General features: G+C 43.9%; 1 protein-coding gene and 1 pseudogene across 1 annotated transcript in view; one reads left to right on the top strand and one right to left on the bottom strand.

Moving 5' to 3' along the window:
- LOC124794848 (RNA-binding protein Raly-like) overlaps positions 1-24,665 on the bottom strand; it is a 1,009,671-nt gene that overhangs the window by 48,234 nt on the left and 936,772 nt on the right. The gene's annotated exons all lie outside the window — the stretch shown is intronic.
- On the top strand, positions 177-293 carry LOC124797088 (annotated as a pseudogene).

The raw sequence follows: 24,665 nt of genomic DNA, 5'->3' as shown, positions 1-24,665 counted from the left end.
ACCAATGTCTTAATGTGTAACATCTTCCGTCAGTATAAGCTCTTCTGGAGGAGGATCATTGATTTTATAAGAGTACCAGGTGGGGAATGACAAGACAATTTACACGATCGACGTTTCATCATCAGGCTTCATTCTGCGCTACGCAGGCAATTTTCTTCGCCGTAGTAAAAGACTCGGGCAACGGCCTTGCCGCAGTGGATACACCGGTTCCCGTGAGATCACCGAAGTTAAGCGCTGTTGGGCGTGGCCGGCACTTGGCTGGGTGACCATCCAGCCGCCATGCGCTGTTGCCATTTTTCTGGATGCACTCAGACTCATGATGCCAATTGAGGAGCTACTCGACCGAATAGCAGCGGCTTCGATCAAGAATACCATCATAACGACCGGGACAGCGGTGTGCTGACCCTACGCCCCTCCTATCCGCATTCTCCTCTGAGGATCCCGGATGGTCCCGGTAGGCGTGGCCTGAAGACAGAGTAGTGCAAACCTCTTTTACAATGTACTTCGCAAAGGGCAGTTTATATAATATTGATATAGCAGTATCATCACTTGAAAATAAAATCGATATTAGCGAAGGCCAATGAGAAAATGCAGTGAATCTGTAAAGCAAATCGCATGCAAGACGTTACTACGACTAATTGCATTGTTCCAGTTTTTGGACTTCTTATCAAGAATACTAGTCTGCAAAACCTATTGACGAAAGTAACTTTCTCATGATGGGTCACAGCCAAGTAAAGAGCTCGATGAAAGTTGCACCATAATTACTACGATAGAGTATAGAAGGTTTAGAGAAAGAAATGCCGCAAAATGTCGTAGCCGCCAGATACACAGTAGGCTGGGCAAGCTTCAGGAGATTGGCAGTGGGCCGATCGCTCAGAGCGTTGTAAGGGAAATGCCGAGAGCTGGAGAGGAACTGCTGATCTAAACTAAAGCCTACGCTCACATTTCTGGAAAATGTTAAGAGGGAGCCCTCCACAACTCACCTGCATGGTGACCATTCAGAAAGATCTACCGCCACGTCTGCTTCCGTTAGTATCTAAAAATAATCGCGTCGAAAATGCAGCGATTTATTTCCGCCTGGCTTGTTACCCATTTTTAACTTTCAGAGAAGCGTTACGACTGGTGAATTTTGAATAATACCTACACATTTCTCTGGTTGCCATGTCAAACTATCCTCCTTTTGCCGAACACAGTGGAGTTTACACTGTCTCCCCACACTGACGTAGCTTGCAGATACAACTCCGGGAGGATACTGAATCAGTGCTTTTTTTTTACGTTTATTAAATGAAAACTGAAGAAAAGTAAAGTCAGTAGCTTCCAATAAGCACATTCTCAGTTAAAACAAATATCTCACGAAATATGCATCAAACGCAAGAACTACAAAGAACGAAACTCGTCAAACTTCAAGGGGGAAACCAGATGGCGCTATGGTTGGCCAGCTAAATGGCGCTGCCATAGGTCAATCGGATATGAACTGTGACAGATGGCGCTGTAATAGTCGCAAACGTATAAGTACGTAATATCACGTAACATTCCGCCAGTGCTGACGGTATTTGCTTCGCGATGCACTACCCGAGTTAAAATGGACCGTTTACCAATTGCGTAAAAGGTCGATATCGTGTTGATGTATGGCTATTGTGATCAAAATGCCCAACGAGTGTGTGCTATGTACGCTGCTCGGTATCTTGGGCGACATCATCCAAGTGTCCAGACCGTTCGCCGGACAGTTACGTTATTTAAGGAAACAGGAAGCGTTCAGCCACATCTGAAACGTCAACCACGACCTGCAACAAATGATGACGCCCAAGTAGATGTTTTAGCTGCTGCCGCGGCTAATCCGCACATCAGTAGCAGACAAATTGCGCGAGAATCGGGAATCTCAGAAACGTCGGTGTAGAGAATGCTACATCAACATCGGTTGCACCCGTACCATATTTCTATGCACCAGGAATCACATGGCGACGACTTTGAACGTCGTATACAGTTCTGCCACTGGGCACAAGAAAAATTACGGGACGATGACAGATTTTTTGCACGCGTTCTATTTAGCGACGAAGCGCCATTCACCAACAGCGGTAACGTAAGCCGGCATAGTATGCACTACTGGGCAGCGGAAAATTCAAGATGACTGCGACAAGTGGAACGTCAGCGACCTTGGTGCGGCATTATGGGAGGAAGGATAATTGGCCCCCATTTTATCGATAGCAATCTAAATGGTGCAATGTACGCTGATTTCCTACGCAATGTTCTACCGATGTTGCTACAAGATGTTTCACTGCATGACAGAATGTTGATGTACTTCCAACATGATGGACGTCCGGCACATAGCTCGCGTGCGGTTGAAGAGGTATTGAATAGCATATTTCATGACAGGTGGATTGGTCGTCGAAGCGCCATACCATGGCCCGGAAGTTCACCGGATCTGACGTTCCCGGATTTATTTCTGTGGGGAAAGTTGAAGGATATTTGCTATCGTGATCCACCGTCAACGCCTGACAACATGCGTCAGCGCATTGTCAATGCATGTGCGAACATCGCGGAAGGCGAACTACTCGCTGCTGAGCGGAATGTCGTTACACGTATTGCCAAATGCATTGAGGTTGACGGTCATCATTTTGAGCATTTATTGGATTAATGTGGTATTTACAGGTAATCACGCTGTTAACAAGCTGCGTTCGCAGACATGATAAGTTCACAGTGGTTCATGTATCGCATTGGAAGAACCCAAATAAAATGTTCAAACGTACCAACGTTCTGTATTTTAATTTAAAAAAAACAACCTGTTACCTACTGTTGGTATAAAATTGTTAGCCATATGTTTGTGACTATTACAGCGCTACCTATCACAAAGCGAAAAAAGTGGTCCAACTAAAACACTCAAATTTCTTTACGTACTACACGAATATGTAATAAAAACTGGGGATTCCTATTTAAAAAAAACACAGTTGATATCCGTTTGCCCTATGGCAGCGCCATCTAGCAGACCAACGAGAGTTCCATCTGGTTTCCTCCTTCAAGCTAGACAAGTTTCGTGCTTCGTAGTTTTTTCGTTTGATGCTTATTTCCTGAGATATTTGGCCCGGTCACGATCAATGGACCACCCTGTATATTGGTCCAAAACCCATAGCATTTCCCGTTTCATCAGCCACCGATAGCCCTTAAAAAGTGCTCACAATAACTACGACCATTAACGAAATGATGCGCACATCATTATGAACCTTAACATAGGGCTATAAGTGAAGCAAAAATGATTTTTTTTACGGAATAGTTTCTGTAAAATCGTTTGAGAAACACTAGAGGGTTTGCGCCTCGATTCTGTCGTCGCTGACCGGCTGAAAGACAGAAAACACTTATTGGCCTCTCTTTTCGATCAAACGAATGAACGCGCCTGGCGCTTTGGAAGAAATCTGGTCACTATTTCTTGCGTGAGCTGTACGTAACTGAAAGATATACACAAGGGGGCGATCGTAAATGATACTGTTATTCGAAGACAATAATTTCACTAAAGTCATTGCGATTTAAATGGGTGCCCTGGACATGACAAAAAGCGGGACCTGGGTGTTAATGGAGTGTGAGATTATCACGGACGACAGTGCGTCTCTACAGCGGGCTCCCACGCTGGCCGCAAAGTTGGTGAGTGGATGGCATGAGAATAAAGAGTCTTTTATTTACCTCCATAGACATACATACACCAAGGACATAATAATACGAGGGGCACTCCAAAAGAAATGCACACTATTTTTTTTATCCATCTTTTATTCCATATGTTTGAAAGTTTTACAGTGTGTAGATACGTCGTTTAGGAACAATATTTTCAGTTCTCCAGATAATTTCCATCCCTCACAACTGCCTTACGCCATCTTGGAACCAGCGCCTGTATACCCGTACAGTAAAATTCTGGACCAACCTGTTGGAGCCACTATTTGGCAGCGTGCACAAGGGAGTCATCATCTTGAAACCTTGTTCCACAAAGATAGTCTTTCAGTTTCCCAAAGAGAAGATAGTCACATGGAGTCAAGTCAGGACTGTAAGGCGTGTGTTTCAATGTTGCCTATCCGAGTTTTGCGATCGCTTCCATGGTTTTTTGACTGACTTGTGGCCGTGAATTGTCGTGCAACAGCAAAACATCCTGCTTTTGCCGATGTGGTCGAACACGACTCAGTCGAACTTGAAGTTTCTTCAGTGTCTTGGGTGAATTTCCATGATGCCACTCCACTGATTGCCTCTTCGTCTCAAGTGAAAAATGATGGAGCCATGTTTCATCACCTGTCACAAGGATAAACTTGGAGTCAAAGAGCAAGGAAACAAATTGAAAAGTGCGTCAACTTGTATTCGGATTGAAAAGTATGTCAGCATGTATTAAGATACGAAAAAACGCAGACTAAAATGCTATGGAAACAAACAGACTGACTATGCAGGTTTTGGAACTCTTCGAAAATGGTAGTGAAGTAAAAATTAAAATCGGTCGGGTGCGGTAATAGAAGACTTGAAAGAAATCAAGATGAACACAACTGGATAGACAAGACAGGAAAATATTTAGGATGAAAATTCACGATTGGACAGTTGATCTGACAACGCAAGAGGACCGGGACAGCTCGGTATGATTGGCGGAAACGTATTCTCTTCTGGGTAGTATGGGCACTAAGGAAAGCTATAAGAAAGTTGTTCAGAACGCCGACAGCGTGGACCAGTTGGGTCCAACGTGAGAAATAATAACAATGGAGATTTTTATTTTCAGATATGTACACTATCTGCTCAAAAAGTATGTGTAAACCCCTATGTAAGACGCAGGTGACCACTGGATGTCGCGAGAAGCATACCAGCCAGCATAAAAGGAGGCGGGGAGTAGTGTTGTGTTGTCAGTGGGGGAGCAGGAATAGCGAATGGGTGGATCAGGAGAGCTCAGCGACGTGGAACGTGATATGGTTGTTGGATCTAATCTGAGCAACTAACCCATCAGGGACAATTCCTTCTAAATCTGACCAAGTGAACTGCTGGTAATGTGACGGCGAAGCGGAAACGCGAAGGAACAATCACCGCTAATGCCGGACGAGAAATACCTCGTCTACTGAAACCGAGGAGAGGCACCGTCTGCCATTGCGGAGAGTGGTTCTATAAAATGGCATGAAATCAGCGGAAGGAGTCACTCGTGAGTACCAAAGTGCTACCGGCGGTACAGCTAGCACAGTGAATATGCGTATTGAGTTAAAAAGAATGAATAGGATAGAACAGAATAGATTTTATGGACCTTCGAGCATTTTACGTCTTTTATTATTAATGGTTTGATGCGGCCCACCACGAATTTCTCTCCTGTGCTACCCCCTTCATTTCAGAGTAGCACTTGGAACCTAGGTCCTCAATTATATGCTGGATGTATTTCAATCTCTGTCTTCCTCTATAGTTTTGGCCCTTTACAGGCTCCCTCTAGTACCATGGAAGTCAGTCCCTGATGTCTTAACACATGTCCATCATCCTGTCCCTTCTCCTTGTTAGTGTTTATCACATGTTTGGCCGGCCAGGGTGGCCGAGCGGCTCTAGGCGCCACAGTCTGGAACCGTGAGACCTCTACGGTCGCAGGTTCGAATCCTGCCTCGGGCATGGATGTGTGTGACGTCCTTGGGTCAGTTAGGTTTAAGTAGTTCTAAGTTCTAGGGAACTGATGACCTCAGAAGTTAAGTCCCATAGAGCTCAGAGCCATTTGTACCTTTTGAGCCACATGTTTATTTCCTCTCCGCAGAACCTCCTCATTCCTTACCTTATCAATGCCCATAATTTACAACATTCGTCCGTAGCACCACACTTCAAATTCTTCGATGCTCTTCTGTTCCGGTTTTCTCACAGTCCTTGTTTCACTACCATACAATGCTGTGCTCCAAACCTATCTTTTCAGAAATTTCTTTCTCAAATGAAAGCTGTGTTTGATACTAGTACACTTCCCTTATCCTTGAATGCGCTTTTTGAAAGTGTTAGCCTGTTTTTGATGGCCTTTGATTGGTTATTTCGCTTCCTAGGAAGCTGAATTTCTTAACTTCATCTTCTTCGTGACTATCAATCCTGATATATCAAGACTTTAAATATGGCTGAAAGAGAAACTGTTGAAATTCTTCACGGTGAATGATGACAGCCAAAACAGTTGCAGGATAAAGATTTATTAAAATTCTTAACCACGATATCTAAATATACCATCATCAGAAGTAAAATACACTAAAATCACATCCTGCAATGGAGATTCATAAAACAATTGAATGTATATTTAGATATACCGAAATCGTGGTCAAGAATTTTAATAAATCTTCATCCTGCAACTGTTTTGGCTGTCATCATTTACCGTGAAGAATCCTGATATTACGTTTCTCGCTGTTGTCATTACTTTCGTCTTTCTTCGATTCACTCTCAATCTATATTCTGTACTGATTAGACCGTTCATTCAGTTCAGCAGATCATATAATTCGTCTATACTTAAGCTCAGGACAGCATTGAATTTTAATTCCACTCCTAAACCTTTATTTTATTTCCATTATTGCTTCTTCTACATACAGACTGAACAGTAGAGGTGAAAGACTAAATCCCTGTCTTACACCCTTTTCAATCCGAACATTTCGTTCTTGGTCGTCCTCTTATTATTTGCTCTTGGTTCTTGTACATATTGTATATTACCCGTCTGTCCCCGTAGCTTAACCATATTTTCCTCAGTAATTCGAACGTCTTGCACTATTTTACATTGTCTAACGTTTTTTCTAGGTCCACAAATCCTATGAACGTGTATTTATTTTTGTTTATTCTTGCTTCCATTATCAACCGCGATGTAAGAATTGCCTCTCTGGTGCTTTTGCCTTTCCTAAAGCCAAACTGATCGTCATGTAACATGTTAATGGTACAAATATTTACTTACGAGGCTAAGAGACATGAGGTACATGAAATTTCGTGCTATTTATATCAGTTGCACATTGTTACCTTCAATGTGAAAATTACATATGCAGGAACCTTCTAATCAGTGATTTATTACAACTTAGTACTGAGACCTTTAGGTTATTTAGATGTGATTCCTCACACTCTTTTATGGAGTAGTAGGCTTCCTTCTTAAAGCACTCTGCTAGAACAATTTCAAGTGTACTGTGAATGGGCAGCTTCTAGGAATCTTCTGAAAAATCTCAGGACTAGATAACTGTGGCTGTTGTGAATCATAGTTAGCCTACTATAGGATATATTACTTGATTGTCCAGTTCTTGTGATTTGCTCAAGTACAGGCATCCTAAGATTTAATTATTTAAATTCTCTTTAGCATTGAGAGGCATACATACAGAGGCTAGGAACTGTCAAATAATTGAGGTCTTTGAAGTGATTTTTAAAAGATTCTATCGGATTAAGTGCCGATATACATGTGATGGCGTTTTTTCGCCACTTGAATACAGTTTCTAACTGGAAAAGTCGCAATTGGGTTTACCGTAATTCAATCTGTACAAAATAAAATCTTGCACCAATGAATGAACTGCGCCAAATCCCCATTGGTCTAGTCATTCCTCCTTTCCCTTCCTGGCCAAATTGAGATGTCTCACTTTCCATATCTACTTCCTCAATATTTGCGCTGCGGGTCTTAGGTGATTCACCCTATGCAACAGCATTTGCAATTCAGTAGTTTATCAACAGTAAGATTACTGAAATTGACTGGCCATCCCAGAGTCCCGACCTGAACTCTGTGCAACATTTTTATGGAACGTCGATTTCTATTTAGACGTCTGCGCTCGATACCTCATTACCTTTCTCGAATTCGGCTCTAGAGGGAGAACGGGTTCCCATTCCTCACCAGACATTCAGACACCTCACTGAAAGTTTCCACAGCAACGATAAAATGTCCCCATACTAGTGTCCACTAATAAGAGTGTCTGATACTTTCGAGCAAAAAGTGCGAAAAAAAAGGAGCCTACCTAGATACGAGTCATTTGGTGATGTAGAATGCAGCAGTTATCATCAAATGAAGAGGATATCTAGCAAGTGGCGGGAATGCAGAATAGATGCAAGCTAACCAATGGGATTAATAACAGATAGAACGACAAGAACGGCACCGTCTCCCACGGCACATTGTGCCCTCGGGGGTATGTACATGGCACTTGACGGGCACTGTCCTCGGGGTCTGCTCGGCAAGTGCTCTGCGGGTTGTCGGCACGCACGGCGCCGTCTCGAGCCGCGCCGGCAGCGGCGGACCCACAAAGGAGCCCTGAGGGCGTCGCTCCCCCGCCCCCGCACTCGGCCACGCGGCCCGCTAACGAGCAACGCCACGATTAGGTCCTCGGGCCATCCCGGCCGCTGGCTCGTTTACACGGCTCGTTACGCCCCGAGATGTGGAGAGCCAGAAGTGCGACTCCAGACGCCCTTCCTCCGGCACCGGCGACTGCTCCGTGCCGAGTGTGTAAACAATGTTCAGCGCGGCCCCAGAGGCACAGTGCGGACACTCTGACTTGGAGGTCGGCTGCGACCGTAAACAAACGAGAACTTAAAAAGAGGGACCGTCTGAGCGGACAGGAGTGGAATTGGGGAACGAACCTCGCGTGTTCTATACTTCAAATCTGCTTTCGGAACTGACGCATGTTTCTAGTAATTCCAAAGTGTTTAATATATATACCTTTGGAGCAATCATACTTAGTTACTACAAGCTCTTCTTAGAGCAGTTGAGAAGACAACAGTTGGGAGACGACGTAATGTGGTGTGAGGTACAGATAATAGATAGTTTCGTCGGTACGGATATCATGAGAAGAACAGCCTAAATTGTGGCACTTCTCCGCGATTGGCTGCTGCGTTCGGAGGTTGAAGGTGAAAATGATAATTTTCTGTTATTAATACTACAAAAATTAAGTAGTTTATTTACTTGCATTTCATGTAAAAGCAACTCTCAATAGCTGGCTATCATTACAGTATTTCGAAAGTGTTAACAACCAGCAGAATAACTAATAACTGCTAAAAGAAGAGGCAGACGAAGCACTTCGGAGACGCAACCAACTTAGATGGTGGGTGAAGAATGCTCTTTTGTAAGTTCTTTTAAAGTATCTGGTAATTTGATAAATAATGTACTGAATTTATCATCTGATAATTCTGTTTTATAAGGATTACCAGTAGGATTTTTATATTTTAGACTCATACTCTTTATATCTTTACTAACAATTTTTTAATCCCTGTAATTGTACGTTAGAATCTAATAAGTAAGTAATTTTTCCTTTTACACCATGTTGTTGTTGTTTTTGTTGTGGTCTTCAGTCCTGAGATTGGTTTGATGCAGCTCTCCATGCTAACCTATCCTCTGCAAGCTTCTTCATCTCCCAGTACTTACTGCATACTACATTCTTCTGAATCTGCTTAGTGTATTCATCTCTTGGTCTCCCTCTACGATTTTTACCCTCCACGTTGCCCTCAAACGACAAATTTGTGATCCCTTGATGCCTCACAACATGTCCTACTAACCGGTCCCTCCTTCTTCTCAAGTTGTGCCACAAACCCCTCTTCTCGCCAATTCTCTTCAGTACCTCCTCATTAGTTATGTGATCTACCCATCTAATCTTTAGCAATCTTCTGTAGCACCACATTTCGAAAGCTTCTGTTCTCTTCTTGTCCAAACTATTTATCGTCCATGTTTCACTTTCATACATGGCTACACTCCATGCAAATACTTACAGAAACGACTTCCTGACACTTAAATCTATACTCGATGTTAACAAATTTCTCTTCGTCAGAAACGCTTTCCTTCCCGCAGCCAGTCTACATTTTATATCCTCTCTATTTCGCTCATCAACAGTATTTCGCTCCCCAAATAGCAAAACTCCTTCACTACCTTAAGCGTCTCATTTCCTAATCTAATTCCCTCAGCATCACCCGACTTAATTCGACTACATTCCATTATCCTCGTTTTGCTTTTGTTGATGTTCATCTTATATCCTCCTTTCAAGACACTGTCCGTTCAACTGCCCTTCCAAGTCCTTTGCCGTCTCTGACTGAATCACAATGTCATCGGCGAACCGCAAAGTTTTTATTTCTCCTCTATGTATTTTAATACCTACTCCGAATTTGTTTCCTTTACTGCTTGCTCAATATACTGATTGAATAACATCGGGGAGGCGCTACAACACTGTCTCACTCCCTTCCCAACCACTGCTTCCCTTTCATGCCCCTCGACTGTTATAACTGCCATCTGGTTTCTTTACAAATTGTAAATAGCCTTTCGCTCCCTATATTTTACCCCTGCCACCTTCAGTATTTGAAAGAGAGTATTCCAGTCAACACTATCAAAAGCTTTCTCTAAGTCTACAAACACTACGAACGTAGGTTTACCTTTCCTTAATCGATTTTCTAAGTCAAGTCGTAGGGTCACCATTGCCTCGCGTGTTTCAACATTCCTACGGAATCCAAACTGGTCTTCCCCGAGGTCGGCTTCTACCAGATTTTCCATTCGCCTGTAAAGAATTTGTGTTAGTAATTTGCAGACGTGGCTTATTAAACTGATAGTTCGGTAATTTTCATATCTGTTGGCCCCTTTTTACGATAGGTATTATTATATTCTTCTTGAAGTCTGAGGGTTTTTCGCCTGTCTCATACATCTTGCTCACCAGATGGTAGAGTTCTGTCAGGGCTGGCTCTCCCAAGGCAATCAGTAGTTCTAATGGAATGTTGTCTACTCCCGGGGCCTTGTTTCGACTCAGCTCTTTCAGTGCTCTGTCAAACACTTCACGCAGTATCCTATCTCCCATTTCATCTTTATCTACATACTCCTCCATTTCCATAATACTGTCCTCAAGTACATCGCCCTTGTATAGACCCTCTATATACTCCTTCCAACTTTCTGATTTCCCTGCTTTGCTTAGAACTGGGTTTCCATCTGAGCTCTTGATATTCATGCAAGTGGTTCTCCTTTCTCCAAACGTTTCTTTAATTTTCCTGTAGGCAGTATTTATGTTAGCCCTAGTGAGATAAGCCTCTACATCCTTACATTTGTCCTCTAGCCTTCCCTGCTTAGCCATTTTGCACTTCCTGTCGATCTCCTTTTTGAGACGTTTGTATTACTTTCTGCCTGCTTCATTTACTGCATTTTTATATTTTCTCCTTTCATCAATTAAATTCAATATTTCTTCTGTTACCCAAGGATTTCTACTAGCCCTCGTCTTTTTACCTACTTGATCCTCTGCTGCCTTCACTACTTCATCCCTCAGAGCTACCCATTGTTCTGTATTTATTTCCCCCATTCGTGTCAGTTGTTCCACTATGGTCTCCCTGAAACCCTGTACAACCTCCGGTTTAGTCAGTTTATCCAGGTCCCATCTCCTTAAATGCCCACCTTTTTGCACTTTCTTCAGTTTTAATCTACAATTCATAACCAATAGATTGTGGTCAGAGTCCACATCTTCCCCTGGAAATGTCTTACAATTTAAAACCTAGTTCCTAAATCTCTGTATTACCATTGTATAGTCTATCTGATAGCTTCTAGAATCTCCAGGATTCTTCCGTGTATACAACCATCTTTTATGATTCTTGAACCAAGTGTTAGCTATGATTTAGTTATGCTCTGTGCAAAATTCTACCAGGCGGCTTCATCTTTCATTTCTTACCCGCAATCCATATTCACCTGCTATGTTTCCTTCTCTCCTTTTTCCTACTCTCGAATTCCAGTCACCCATGACTATTAAATTTTCGTCTCCCTTCACTACCTGAATAATTTCTTTTATCTCATCATACATTTCATCAATTTCTTCATCTGCAGAGCTAGTTGGCATATAAACTTGTACTACTGTAGTGGGCATGGGCTTCGTGTCTATCTTGGTCACAATAATGCGTTCACTATGATGTTTGTAGTAGCTTACCCGCACTCCTATTTTTTTATTCATTATGAAACCCATTCCTGCATTATCCCTATTTGACTTTGTATTTATAACCCTGTACTCACCTGACCAAAAGCCTTGTTCCTCCTGCCACCGAACTTCACTAATTCCCACTATATCAAACTTTAACCTATCCATTTCCCTTTTTAAGTTTTCTAACCTATTTGCCCGATTAAGGGATCTGACATTCCACGCTCTGATCCGTAGAACGCCAGTTTTCTTTCTACTGATAACGACGTCCTCCTGAGTAGTCCCCGCCTGTAGATCCAAATGGGAGACTATTTCACCTCCGGAATATTTTACCCAAGAGGACGCCATCATCATTTAACCATGCAGTAAAGCTGCATGCCCTCGGGAAAAATTACGGCTGTAGTTTCCCCTTGCTTTCAACAGTTCGTAGTACCATCACAGCAAAGCCGTTTTGGTTAGTGTTGCAAGGCCAGATTTGTCAATCATCCAGACTGTTGCCCTGCAACTATTGAAAAGGCTGCTGCCCCTCTTCAGGAACCACACGTTTGTCTGGCCTCTCAACAGATACCCCTCCATTGTGGTTTCACCTACGGTACAGCCATCTGTATCGCTGAGGCACGCAAGCCTCCCAACCAATGCAAGGTCCATGGTTCATTGAGGATTTACACCATGTCCTGCTAAATTAAATGTAGAATATCTAGGTCTTAAAATACTATCAAAACCACCACATACTTTCCTTTTTACAAGAAATTTTCCATATTTCATTTCTCCCTTGCAGTCTACAAAATCTGTTATTTAACTACCATAATATTATCACAAAATGCTTCAGTAATATGACTAAATTCTTCCAATTTTTCTTCTCCTTTTGTGTAGATAAAAGCTCCAATATTTGTAAGAAGATTGTTACTATTTAAATTTTTTTTAAGTAACCATAATCAAAATCTTTCGGTGGTTGATTTTACATTATTTTCCAAAAGTTCTGTTATAGAACATTTTTTGTTTGTGACACACATTCTATTTAAAGTGCACACTTTGTTTTCACCTCCCATTTACATAGAAAAAATTTTATTAGGTTTGTGTAAAAGTAGCTAGAATTTAAAAGATGTAAGAAATAGAAAAATTAAAAAGCATCTCAAACTGAGGTAGCTGAAAGGATAGCGAGATGATTTTCATTTCTATATGAGTGAGTTTTTTTTAATTTAAATGCTGAATATTAAATTTTAATCGAATAATTTATTTTTTAATTAAATTATAATTTCGTTTTGCGGGTAAAGATAAATTTTTGTTTCAGGGATACGGTGAAATTAGAATCTCGGTTTATATTGTGGAATTGTTATCGAATATGCTCCTTGCTTTAGAATTCTGACTCATATAGCACTAGTGGCTTCGCCTGCTCATCTCGGATGACAAAAGATTCTCTCTGTGTATTGGCGAGAGATGGAAACTCAAATGCACCATTAACATTGCCGAATGTGATCGTTTTGGTGTTCCAGGTATTGCACTGTGGGGAGTCATTAAGTTGCCCAGACGCACTGACCTCCAAATCTTTGAACACGGTACACTCAATGGTCACCGTGATTCTGACACAGCATTTCTTCGTCATATGTTTCTTTTCAGGGGTGAATTCGGCCCTGACCTCAATTTTATTGCCCCATACCTTAGTTGATAAAAACGGAACCTTTATAGGATAACTTCGTTGTCTGTCTCTCAGTCTATTAAAACCCCTTTTTCCTCAGGAATAGGCAGAAGTATCAGGTTGACATTTATATTACGTACTAAGGTGTACAAACCCTTTATGGCGTAACAAACGTCAGTGCAATCAGAACACACAGCCACTTATTTCACAAATTTTGATACTTGCATATTTACTCATTGAAACCAATAGGCCCACAATTCAACAAAAATTTTGCATCACCCCAGTAGGTCGTGTAGGTATGTTGTTGGCGTGACTGTGCCTGTATCGATCGGAACGTCACTCCTGACATTGTTTGTAAACACACAGACAGTGGCCATGAGCGATGCCCGCGGGCAGAAGGCCGCATTCGAATGGATTGCCACATTTTAGTTCAAAATGTAGCACTAACAAGGACGTATAAGAGAATTTTGTTGAACAATAGAGTGAACACCCATCATGCCACGAAAGACAATCGCAACCATTGTTGGGGCATCATCGTCAAGTTATATGCTGGCTGCGTGACGTGTGCACCAGAGCGAAGAAAATGTGGTGCCGGTATGAGTCGATTGCAGTTGACAGGTAGCGTGGAGGACTTACACCTTACAGGCCATCCGCTTTCGACAGGTGCGCAGGATGAGGCAAAGGAGCCGTTGGCTGAATGCTCCAGAGCTGAATTCCGCGTTCACAGAGGCTTCAGGATGTCATGTACCGCGTCAAAGTGTTTGGAGATAACTAGTTGTTGCGTATGTCCGTTCCCGACGATCATGGACAGCACCACTTCTTAGACCTAAATACCATGGGCTCCATTACTGATGGGCAATAAATCTTAAATCTTGCAAAATGAAACTCGGATCATTTTGTACCTAGGTAACCGCAGACAACCCTGTAATACAGAAAACCCCCAACACTGTGTCACCCATGTACAATACGGTGGTGGTGAGGTGACATTCCGAGCTGGCGTTACAAGGGACCACAGTACACGTCTTGTGGCTACCGAGAGCAATCTTACTGATCTACCGTATAGGAACGAGATTCTGCAACCAACAGTGGGAAAATATCGCCAGCATTTTGGTGATAATGTCATATTGACGGATGATAACGGGCGTGCTCAACGCACAGTTCTGCTGAATATGATTCTTAAGAGTGTTAGGATCCCCCTAATGGAGTGGCTTACCTGCTACCAGGACATGAATCCAATCGTACATGTGGTATCGACTGCAACGAGCTGTTTTTGGACGTCGACACGTACTCTGAGTGACTTGCGCAGAATCGCCATTGCAGAGTGGGACCAGTTGGACCAGGGAAGGCTTAATTACCACATTAACAGCATGCCACTACGTATTTAAGCCTGCATCTGAGCAAGTCGACGTTATATGACGTACTGACGTTGCGAAGAAGAATCCACCATGCGACATGCATGATGTTGCCGTTACATGTTTCTTAATTTTTGATTTTCTATTTTCATTTTTATTTTTGAGTTTGTTTGTTTGTTTTATGATCTGGACACATTGCTAATGAAAGTATATGCATGTCTCAGAGTAAATTTTTATTCTCTGTCCTAAGGATTTCGAAATGGCTCCAGTCCTACTCGTGTCCGCTCTTTTATGGATGATAATGCATGACCACATCGAGATAGAGAAGTTTTTTGAACTTCAGGGTATTCATCGAATGGACTGGTCTACCTGTTACCCTGGCTTAAATCCAACAGATCACGTTTGGGATGTGTTGGGGAGACGTATTGCAACACGACCACACGTTACAACAACCATATGATATGAATTTTGTCAACCACTCTGATAGAGGAGAACGCCTTACAATTTTGTGCCAAGCATGGGAGCACGTTGCAGAATCCTTGATGATCACATGCCCTGTTAAGATCCCTGGCCCGCTTTTATAATGCACATAGAACGATCATGAATCATGATGACTTCAGTATAATTATTGTCGTTGGATACAAGTGTCCTTTCTGTTCATCTCATTACGTATTTCTTCCAGTTACCTTGTTTAATATACCATAGCACATCTTCCTACATATGCTCCGAGTATCACCATGTTACTTGATGGTAACACATCATGGGAAAGTTACTTTTGTTCTTAAGTTCTGCAGAGTGCCAACAATGTTGTGCCCACCGACAACAATAGACACAGCAGTTGCAACTGCGAGTTTTCAAACCAGTGCCGGTTCTGCATACAGCAACATGATGGACGCATCCACGCGTGTGATGGTATCAGATTGCGTTCTTCATTGCCATATGAGGCCGTCACTTGACATGATCGTGTGGGGTGTCATTGAGTATACGACATAGTTGCCCTCTGCTTGCATAGCCGGTACATATGAAGAGCAGGTGTTGCATTTCCGAGGCATTAAGGAAGGTGGCTTCGCCCCATATTCGAGGCCTCCGTTACTTTCAACAAGATATCACAAAGCCTCATGTTGTCCGTGCTGTCCTGAGCCACCTCAATACAGAGTGGTTTCGACTCTTGCTGTGCCCAGCACTTTCTCCGGATTTCTCGCCCAGTGAAAACATCTGATCATGGGTGGGTGAGACATCACGCCACTATTTGTAAGCGACAAAGACTGACGAAATTCGACGCAGCGTCGAAGATAAATGGAATGAAGCTCCAGGCTCAGTTCGACTCGATGCGTAGTCGGGTAACATTTGTTGTTGCTCCAGAGTTTACAGCTCTGTGTGCTAAATTTCGCTAAATACGTTGACATCACTCACAATTCTGGTCGTGTATCTCTTACCATCGTTTATGGGCAAAATAAGTAAAATTTCATTATTTCCAGTTCGTCCCGGGGCAGCATTTTATAATCACATTGGAATTATTTACAACTGCAGAATTATGATTTATCACTTACTATGTTGTTTCCCAACTTTTATGGTGAAGACCATACATGGTCCCTACTATTATTAACTTAAACAGCTTGGTTGATAAAGGAACTCAGATGATACACAACGTCTAGGAATCTGCGGAACTCCCACGTTACTGGTTCTCTGCACTTACACTGTGGTAGAATGGAAGTACACAATTATCGTTTCTCTTAAAAACCTACTCAATAATTTCTGAAACGCAGAAATCAATTGGACTTATAGCTGATAAGTACCAAGAAAGGTTCAACAAACATTGGCGATGTGCTGAAGAGGTAATGAATCTTACATGTCAAAATATCCACGGGTATGCTGCCGGTATATATTGTCCAACGGGCACATTCACTCCGGTCGCAGAAATTGTTAGTGCTGTTGAACAGGTTGCAGCTCGACTTCCGCCAGAATCAGCCGAGGAAATACGTCGTGAAACTTGTCGTGCGTTGACGAAATCCAAGCCGATGAAGTCAAATACCAGCAGTAAAGAGAGGGCGGCCATTCGTGATCTGAGGGAGCGCTCTGAAATTGTTGTCTTACCGGCTGACAAAGGCAATGCTACAGTTGTTGTCTCCCATAAGGACTACACTGATAAGATGCAGAGCCTGCTAAATGACGATTCCTACCGGAAGATCAGCGTTGACCATACAAAGAAGGTGGAGAACAAGACGAGGGCGCTTCTCAAGGACGCAGATTTACCGGAGGGTGACGCTAAGAAATTGTTACCCCAAGGTCCGGTACCGCCTAGACTATATGAACTCCCGAAGGTTCACAAAGAGGGGGTGCCATTACGCCCCATTGTCAGCAACATCAGGGCACCTACATATTTGTTGGCCAAATACCTGACGGGAATATTAAGTCCTTATGTGGGTAAATGCCCTCATCACATCCGTAATTCCGTGGATTTTGTTAAACGCCATGATAGCTTCAGGTTGGATGAGTCAGATATCTTGGTGAGTTTTGACGTCTTTTCCTTGTTTACGAGGGTACCCCTGCGAGAGTCACTAGAATTGATTAGTCAGAAGTTTGACGAGAAGACCACTGAACTTTTTAGGCATGTCTTGACTTCCACGTATTTTCTTTTTAATGGAGAATACTACGAGCAAACGGAGGGAGTCGCCATGGGTAGCCCACTTTCACCGGTGGTAGCGAATTTGTACATGGAGAACTTCGAGGAGGAAGCCCTGTCGTCATCCGTATGGAAACCTACTTGCTTTTTCCGTTACGTGGACGACACGTTCGTCATCTGGCCACATGGTATGGATAAACTCCTTGACTTCCTTACACATCTAAACTCCATACACCCCAACATCAAATTCACTATGGAGACTGAAACGGAGGGTAAATTACCTTTCCTTGACGTCTTGGTCAAGAGAAGGGCTGACGGCACCCTAGGTCATGGGGTCTATCGGAAGACTACGCACACTGATCTGTGTTTGCACGCTAACAGCTGCCACCACCCTTCACAGAGGAATGGGGTACTTAAAACTTTAGTACATAGGGCGCGCACTATCTCTGACGCAGAGAGTCTACCCGAGGAATTGGAACATCTGAGAACTGTATTTCGAAAAAATGGGTACTCAGAGTGGCAGATTCAACGTGCTCTCCGCCCAACCACTGCAGCACAACCTGTTGAGATGGATGAAGTCACGAGGGAGGAGGTAGGCACTGCATTTATTCCATACACAGGCGCACTCTCGGGGAAAATCGCCCGCATTCTGAAGAAACACCGGGTCGGAACTGTGTTTTGTCCTCCAAATAAAACTCGTGCACTGGTGGGGAGCGCCAAAATAACCTCGGTTTGAGGAAGGCCGGCGTGTACCAGATTCCGTGTCAATGTGGCAAGTCGTATATTGGTCAGACGATGCGTACCGTCGAGGATCGATGCCGTGAACACCAGAGGCACACTCGACTGATGTATCCGAGCAAGTCGGCGGTCGCTGAACATTGTTTGTCGGAAAATCACGACATGGAGTATGACCGCCCGAGGATTCTGGTACAGACGTCGAGATACTGGGACAGCGTTGTTAGAGAGGCCATCGAAATTCGCACCAATGACGACCTCATGAACCGTGACTGTGGCTATAATCTTAGCAAGGCTTGGGAACCAGCGATCGGGTTAATCAAGAGTAAATCGAGCATACGTATAGTTGTGACGACCACGGCGGACAGACCCATCACACCGACGTCATCTCAGACGCCGTCGCAATCTGTTCCACCGCGCGACCGTGGCGCGGGGCGCGGACGGCGGAGGGAGCGCGCCGCGGGCGGAGGGTATTTAAATCGGCCGCCGCCGCGACCGAACCCAGTTCCCTCTGAGCAGCCATAGCGTACGGATCTCCGTGCCGGCACGTTCACAGGAGCTCAGTCCGTCAGTTCACCTGATGATGGCGACATGTTTGATCGCCGAAATATTGTGCCCGTTGGACACTATAGACCGGCAGCATACCCGTGGATATTTTGACTATCAAATACGCCGGGAGAAACTCAAGAATCACAATCTTACATGTGTTTTTCTAAGCTGGAACACAGAAGTAAGAAATTCCTAGCAACCTCCAATTTAAATGAGCTTACGGAACAAAACTTGGAGAAATTATGAAAAGCTTTGGCTAAGATACCAAAACAAGGACTGTTTTCCGATTTAACCTACACCACCTTTCCGATTTACTCTAACATATACCATCTCAGGAGTGTAATTTGCTGGAAAAATTATTTTGGAATCAGGACAGGAGTCAGGTGAGGAGAGGGATTCTAGGTTTTCATTTTCACCTCGTTACTCGAGAAAGAAACCCTTAGATAGCAAAAATGGGTTGCGTAACAACAGTGTTGAAAATGTTGTCAGGCTAGTCTACATAAAAATGAATTTGAAGGGGACTGACATTGCTTTGCAGACGACCTCGCAATGTATCTCAGATTTGCTGGACAAGGCTGTATCACAGACCAAAGAATTAGAGACACGTGCAGTAGAGACAAGTCTCCAGATCGCCTTAGAGAAATTGGAAACTGCAACAAACATCCAGTCAGCGACCAGAGTATTAGAGATGGAATCTGGGGAAATTGAACGGATAGCCTGGGACAACTCACTGATTCGAAAATCTCCGGAAAAAAAGCCTTGGCGTCATGTACCACAAAAATGGAAATAGCGTACCAACTAACTATGGAATGTGGCGAGCATTTTCCATGTCAATATCATAGATTATATTTATCATTCTGAGTCCGAAAAAAGGGAAAGTCGGTATGAAGTTGAAACTTCCTGGGAGATAAAAACCCTGTGCCGGACTGAGACTCTAGCTCGCAACCCTTGCCTTTCGCTACGCAAGCACGAGTTTCGGCTCGACCTCACAGCTCTACTTCCGTCAGTAGCTCGTTTCCTATCTTCAAAACTTCACAACGGCTCTCCTGCGAACCTTGCAGAACTGGAACTCCTGGAAGAAAGGACATTGCGTAGACGTGGCTTACCCATAGCTTGTGGGATGTTTCCAGAATGAAATTTTCACTCTTTAGCAGTCTCTGTGAAGCACTTGCTCGCGAAAGCCAAAGGTCTCGAGTTCGAGTTTCGGCCTGACAGTTTTAATCTACCAAGAAGTTTTACATCAACGCACACTCCGATGCACAGTGAAAATTTCATTTCGGTATTATTATTAATATTACAAACATGGTATCTGGCAGCACGGTGCCTTTGTATTTTGCGTGTCTCCCTTTAACAACTCGGTGATGATTTTTAATGGATTATGAATGTTTATGAGGCATGTGCAAATATGCAGTGTAGTGCATTTGATACACCGCAACAGGAGATGTTTCAGCCAAGCATGTCAGTGACCGGTGGAGAGGACCACGACACTGGTAGCGTACCATTCTTGGAAGTGGAGTCGGCTCGAAGCCTACAGGGCGCTGTCCTTCCACTGCTTGTGGCTAATGTCCAGCCAGAGGGCAGTACGGCGTCGTGTGCGGGAGTCGGGGGCGCCATATCTTCTGACTCCTTTTGAAGATAAGCATCCGCCACTTGCAAAAAGCGAGGGACACAGAAAACCCTAGCCTCACAGCAATCCTCTCTTAGTTTCTTAAACCCAGCTGCGACCCTAAGGACACTGGCGGGAGAACGTGCGTTTTGCGTAAAAATCTACGACGCCAGACCTCTGCACTGAAATGAATGCCTTTTGGTAGTATGGGAGAGTTTCATTGCGTCATTCGGAGCTGAAAAAGTGCACTTTTGACGGCAAGCAATATCCACGATGTGAGCGAGTGGCCCAAGAGAAGCAGAAGGGGATACGACACGAAAGTGTCCGCATCTTCAGTTTAGGGTGCCGTGGTGTCCCTACGACTTGGCGTAGCAGCACAGTACAGTGCCAACGACTCCGTCTTCGTGAAGGGGAGCTCGTCGCCACAGTCATACTTACGGTGAGTATAGTTCGCAGCACCGCAGAGTAGTTCAGTTTCATTTCACACTAGTCGAATGTAGGACGATGGCTTGTGTCACCTCCTTTTGCACTGGTGATGAATATGTGGACTTCGGAGTTTCAGTCACAAACTTCCAGACACTGTTCTCATTGAGAATTACACAATTAAATAATTTTCAATTATCGCTGAACATTGCGAGAGAGTAAGTACTTAAGAGGGCACGGAATAATTTAACTGATAGCGGAGTGACATTGCTTTCCATTCAGTCTTCATTCAAATTTGAATACATATAATTTTCACAAATTTTTAATTATTCATTTTATACTTTTATCCCGTAAATGTGCTTGTGAACAAATGTGAGTATTGACTTTAATCATTGTTTCTGTTCGACCCCTTCACTTACACTCATGCTCATAAATTAAGGACAATGCTGATACATTGTGAAACAACGCTCCGGTGGGCGGTTTGCGGGTTTAAATCACCTCGGGGTATGACCATGCGGTGCATCTGACCTGCGGTCGTCGCACGGTGGCGCTGGCAGCAGTCCACATACGCAGAGGTGAGTTGGTGCATGTCAGAGTACGGTGCAGCGATAAGTGTGCAGACGTTTTCAGACGTTCTAATGGTGACTGTGTGTTGAAAATGGCCCAAAGAACACATATTGATGACGTTGTGAGGGGGAGAATATTAGGGCGACTGGAGGCTGGTCAAACACAGCAGGTCGTGGCATGGGCCCTCCGTGTCCCACAAAGTGTGATCTCAAGATTATGGCAACGGTTCCAGCAGACAGGAAACGTATCCAGGCGCTACAATACGGGACGTCCACAGTGTACAACACCACAAGAAGACCGATATCTCACCATCAGTGCCCGCAGACCGCCACGGAGTACTGCAGATAGCCTTCCTCGGGACCTTACTGCAGCCACTGGAACAGTTATCTCCAGACACATAGTCTACAGATGACTGAGCAGACATGGTTTATTCGCCCGCAGACCTGCAAGGTGCATTCCACTGACCCCTGGTCACAGGAGAGCTTGTAAAGCCTGGTGTCATTGGAGCAGTGGTGCCAGATTATGTTCACGGACGAGTCCAGGTAGAGTCTGAACAGTGATTCTCTCCGGGTTTTCATTTGGCGTGAACCAGGAACCACATACCAACCCCTTAATGTCCTTGAAAGGGATTCGTGTGGAGGTTGTGGTTTGATGGTGTGGAGTGGGATTACGATTGGTGTTCAGTACCCCTGCATGACTTTGACAGAGGAACTGAACAGATCAGGTGTATCAGGACGTCATTTGGCACCAGTATGTCCGCCTTTTCAGGGTGCAGTGAGTGGGTCCTACCTTCCTCCTGATGGATGTTAACGCACGGCTCCACCGAGCTGCCTTCATGGAGGATTACTTTGAAACAGAAGATATCAGGGGAATGGAGTGGCCTGCCTGTTCTCCAGACCTAAACCCCATCGACCACGTCTGGGATGCTCTCGGTCGACGTATCGCTGCACGTCTTCACACCCCTAGGACAACTGAGAAGCTCCGACAGGCACTGATGCAAGAATTGAAGGCTATACCCCAGCAGCTGCTCGACCACCTGACCCAGAGTATTCCAACCCGTTGTGCCGCCTGTGTACGTGTGCATGGTGATCATGTCCCATACTGATGTCGGGGTACATGCGCAGGAAACAGTGGCGTTTCGGAGCACATGTGATTCAATGATTCGGGGCGGTTTTCCCTACTTATCACCAATACCGTGGTCTTACAGATCTGTGTCGTGTGTGTTCCCTATGTGCCTATGCAATCAGTTCCAGTTTTGTGTAGTACCACGTTGTGTGGCGCCACATTCTGCGATTATCCTTAATTTATGAGCATGAGAGCAATTTAAGCCGTAGGATTTTAACCTGTGTCCAGGAAAATATTAGAAATCAGGTCAAAATTATAACCAACATACTACTCCAGTCAGGTATCGTTAGTCAGAGTGAAATTTTGCGAAAATTCTCCACTTTAAGAGCTATGCCTTCGGCTGCAATTTTCTAATTATTCATTTAACATTGTGTACATATTTTTTGAGGTTGGTTCTTAAAGAGATGACTTGCCCTCAGTTAGTTGTAGAGGGTTAAGGAAAACTCTGCACCACGGGGTTTTGGAACCAAAAACTTCTAAAAGAAAAACTTACGTGTTCGTTAATACCAATACACAACGTGAGCGTACAATAATGCGACCAGGGAGTCAAAACGCCGCAAAAAACTTTGATATGGCCATAACAGATATGATCGAGAGGGTAGACATAAGAGAACGAAAGACATAAAACAAAAAAAAGTCCACTGTAGTACCACTGTCAATAAGAACACGATACAGCCATGAACTGTATGCACACACAACTAGAAAATATCACATGTTCCATTCGTAAAAACAGCATTGTTTACCAAATTCAGCGAGTTAGAGTCCTACGAAGTTGAGTAATACGATCTTCCGCTGCGTTCTCCCAGGGAAACCAAGTATATGTGGTTCACCGAGATAGAAGAGGAATGCAGGATATGTGAATAGCATAGAAAGGCGTCCACAAACGGGTCCAGCTCAAAAATAAACCGCAAGAGCACCTTGACTGTCTGGGGAGAAAAATGGAACGCTGGAAAGAAGCGGGGACGGAAAATACGGGAAACTTTTATGGGAGTACTGGGCTTAAACAGAAACCCTGGTGCAGGAGAAAGGAAAAGTTCAATTGAAATAGAATGATCCACAGATTGTTAAAACGGCAACAAAAACAAAAAGGAAGGGAAATGCTGTTGCGAAGGACGAATAACAGTCTTATTTAGCTCTACGATAAACAGCACAGAAAATTATTTCAGTTGTAAATTGACGAAGTAATGACAAATATAACGAGGAATGGGATTAAAAATCAGGATGAAAGGGTATCAATCAGAAGATTTGCTAATAACAACGCGGCCCTTCGTGTAAGTGAAGAATAAGTATAGGTACACTTGACTGGAATGAACAGACTACTAATCACAGCATATGGACGTAAAGCAAACCAAAGAAAGACGAAAGTTATCAGGCATAGCAGAAATGAGATCAGCGACAAATCTGATATTAAAAGTGTGTGTCCCCCCAGTAGACAAAATGAAGCAAATCTTCGACATTCCAACCAAAATAGCGCATATCAGACGAAGCAAGTAGAATAAAACAGGCAGACTAGCACAGGTAAAGAGTACAATCCTCCCTAAAAGAAGTGTGCAAATACACGGTCCAGTCACATATATGTGACCACCGCCTACGTTTGATGTCAACGTGCAATAACCACTCACAGACGGCAAGTGGTAACACTAACAGCAGAGGGTATATAAAGCGTGTCGGCGGCACAGGCAAAATATTGTAGTTGCTGTAATGCAGAAACGGAGCGAATTATCTGACGTCCAAAAGGGTATGGTCATTGGCTTTCGGGCCAAGGGTGGCAGCGATTCCGAAGCTGCTAAGTTCACAAACAGTTGGCGTGCCACCGTGGTTAAAGTATACCGTGCATGGAAAAATGGCGCTATACGTAACCGACGCCTAGGCAACGTCAATGCACCACAGGTCGTAGATTACAAGGGTGAACAATGGCTGCGGAGATGTGTACGGGTTGACAGATATCCAGCTGTTGAGCTACTAACCATCCAGATGATCCAAGGGGCTACCAGCAATGTGTCCTTATCGACCGTTCAGCGAACGTTTCTGCGTAAAAGCCTCCGTAGCAGGTGCCTGGTTCATATACCCAAATTGACTGCAGTTCATCGGGGACGAAGGCTGGAACTTGCACGGCAATAGCCGAACTGGATATCCACTGGGAGGTGACAGTTTCAGATGAATCACATTTTATGCTCCATCGGCGTGAAACGTCGGAACAAACACTCGCAACAATCGTCGG

Source organism: Schistocerca piceifrons, chromosome 4 (assembly GCF_021461385.2).
Source record: "Schistocerca piceifrons isolate TAMUIC-IGC-003096 chromosome 4, iqSchPice1.1, whole genome shotgun sequence".
Taxonomy (NCBI): Eukaryota; Metazoa; Arthropoda; class Insecta; order Orthoptera; family Acrididae; genus Schistocerca; species Schistocerca piceifrons.
The sequence above is the reverse complement of the archived record's forward strand: the minus strand, read 5'-3'. Positions and strand labels throughout refer to the sequence as shown.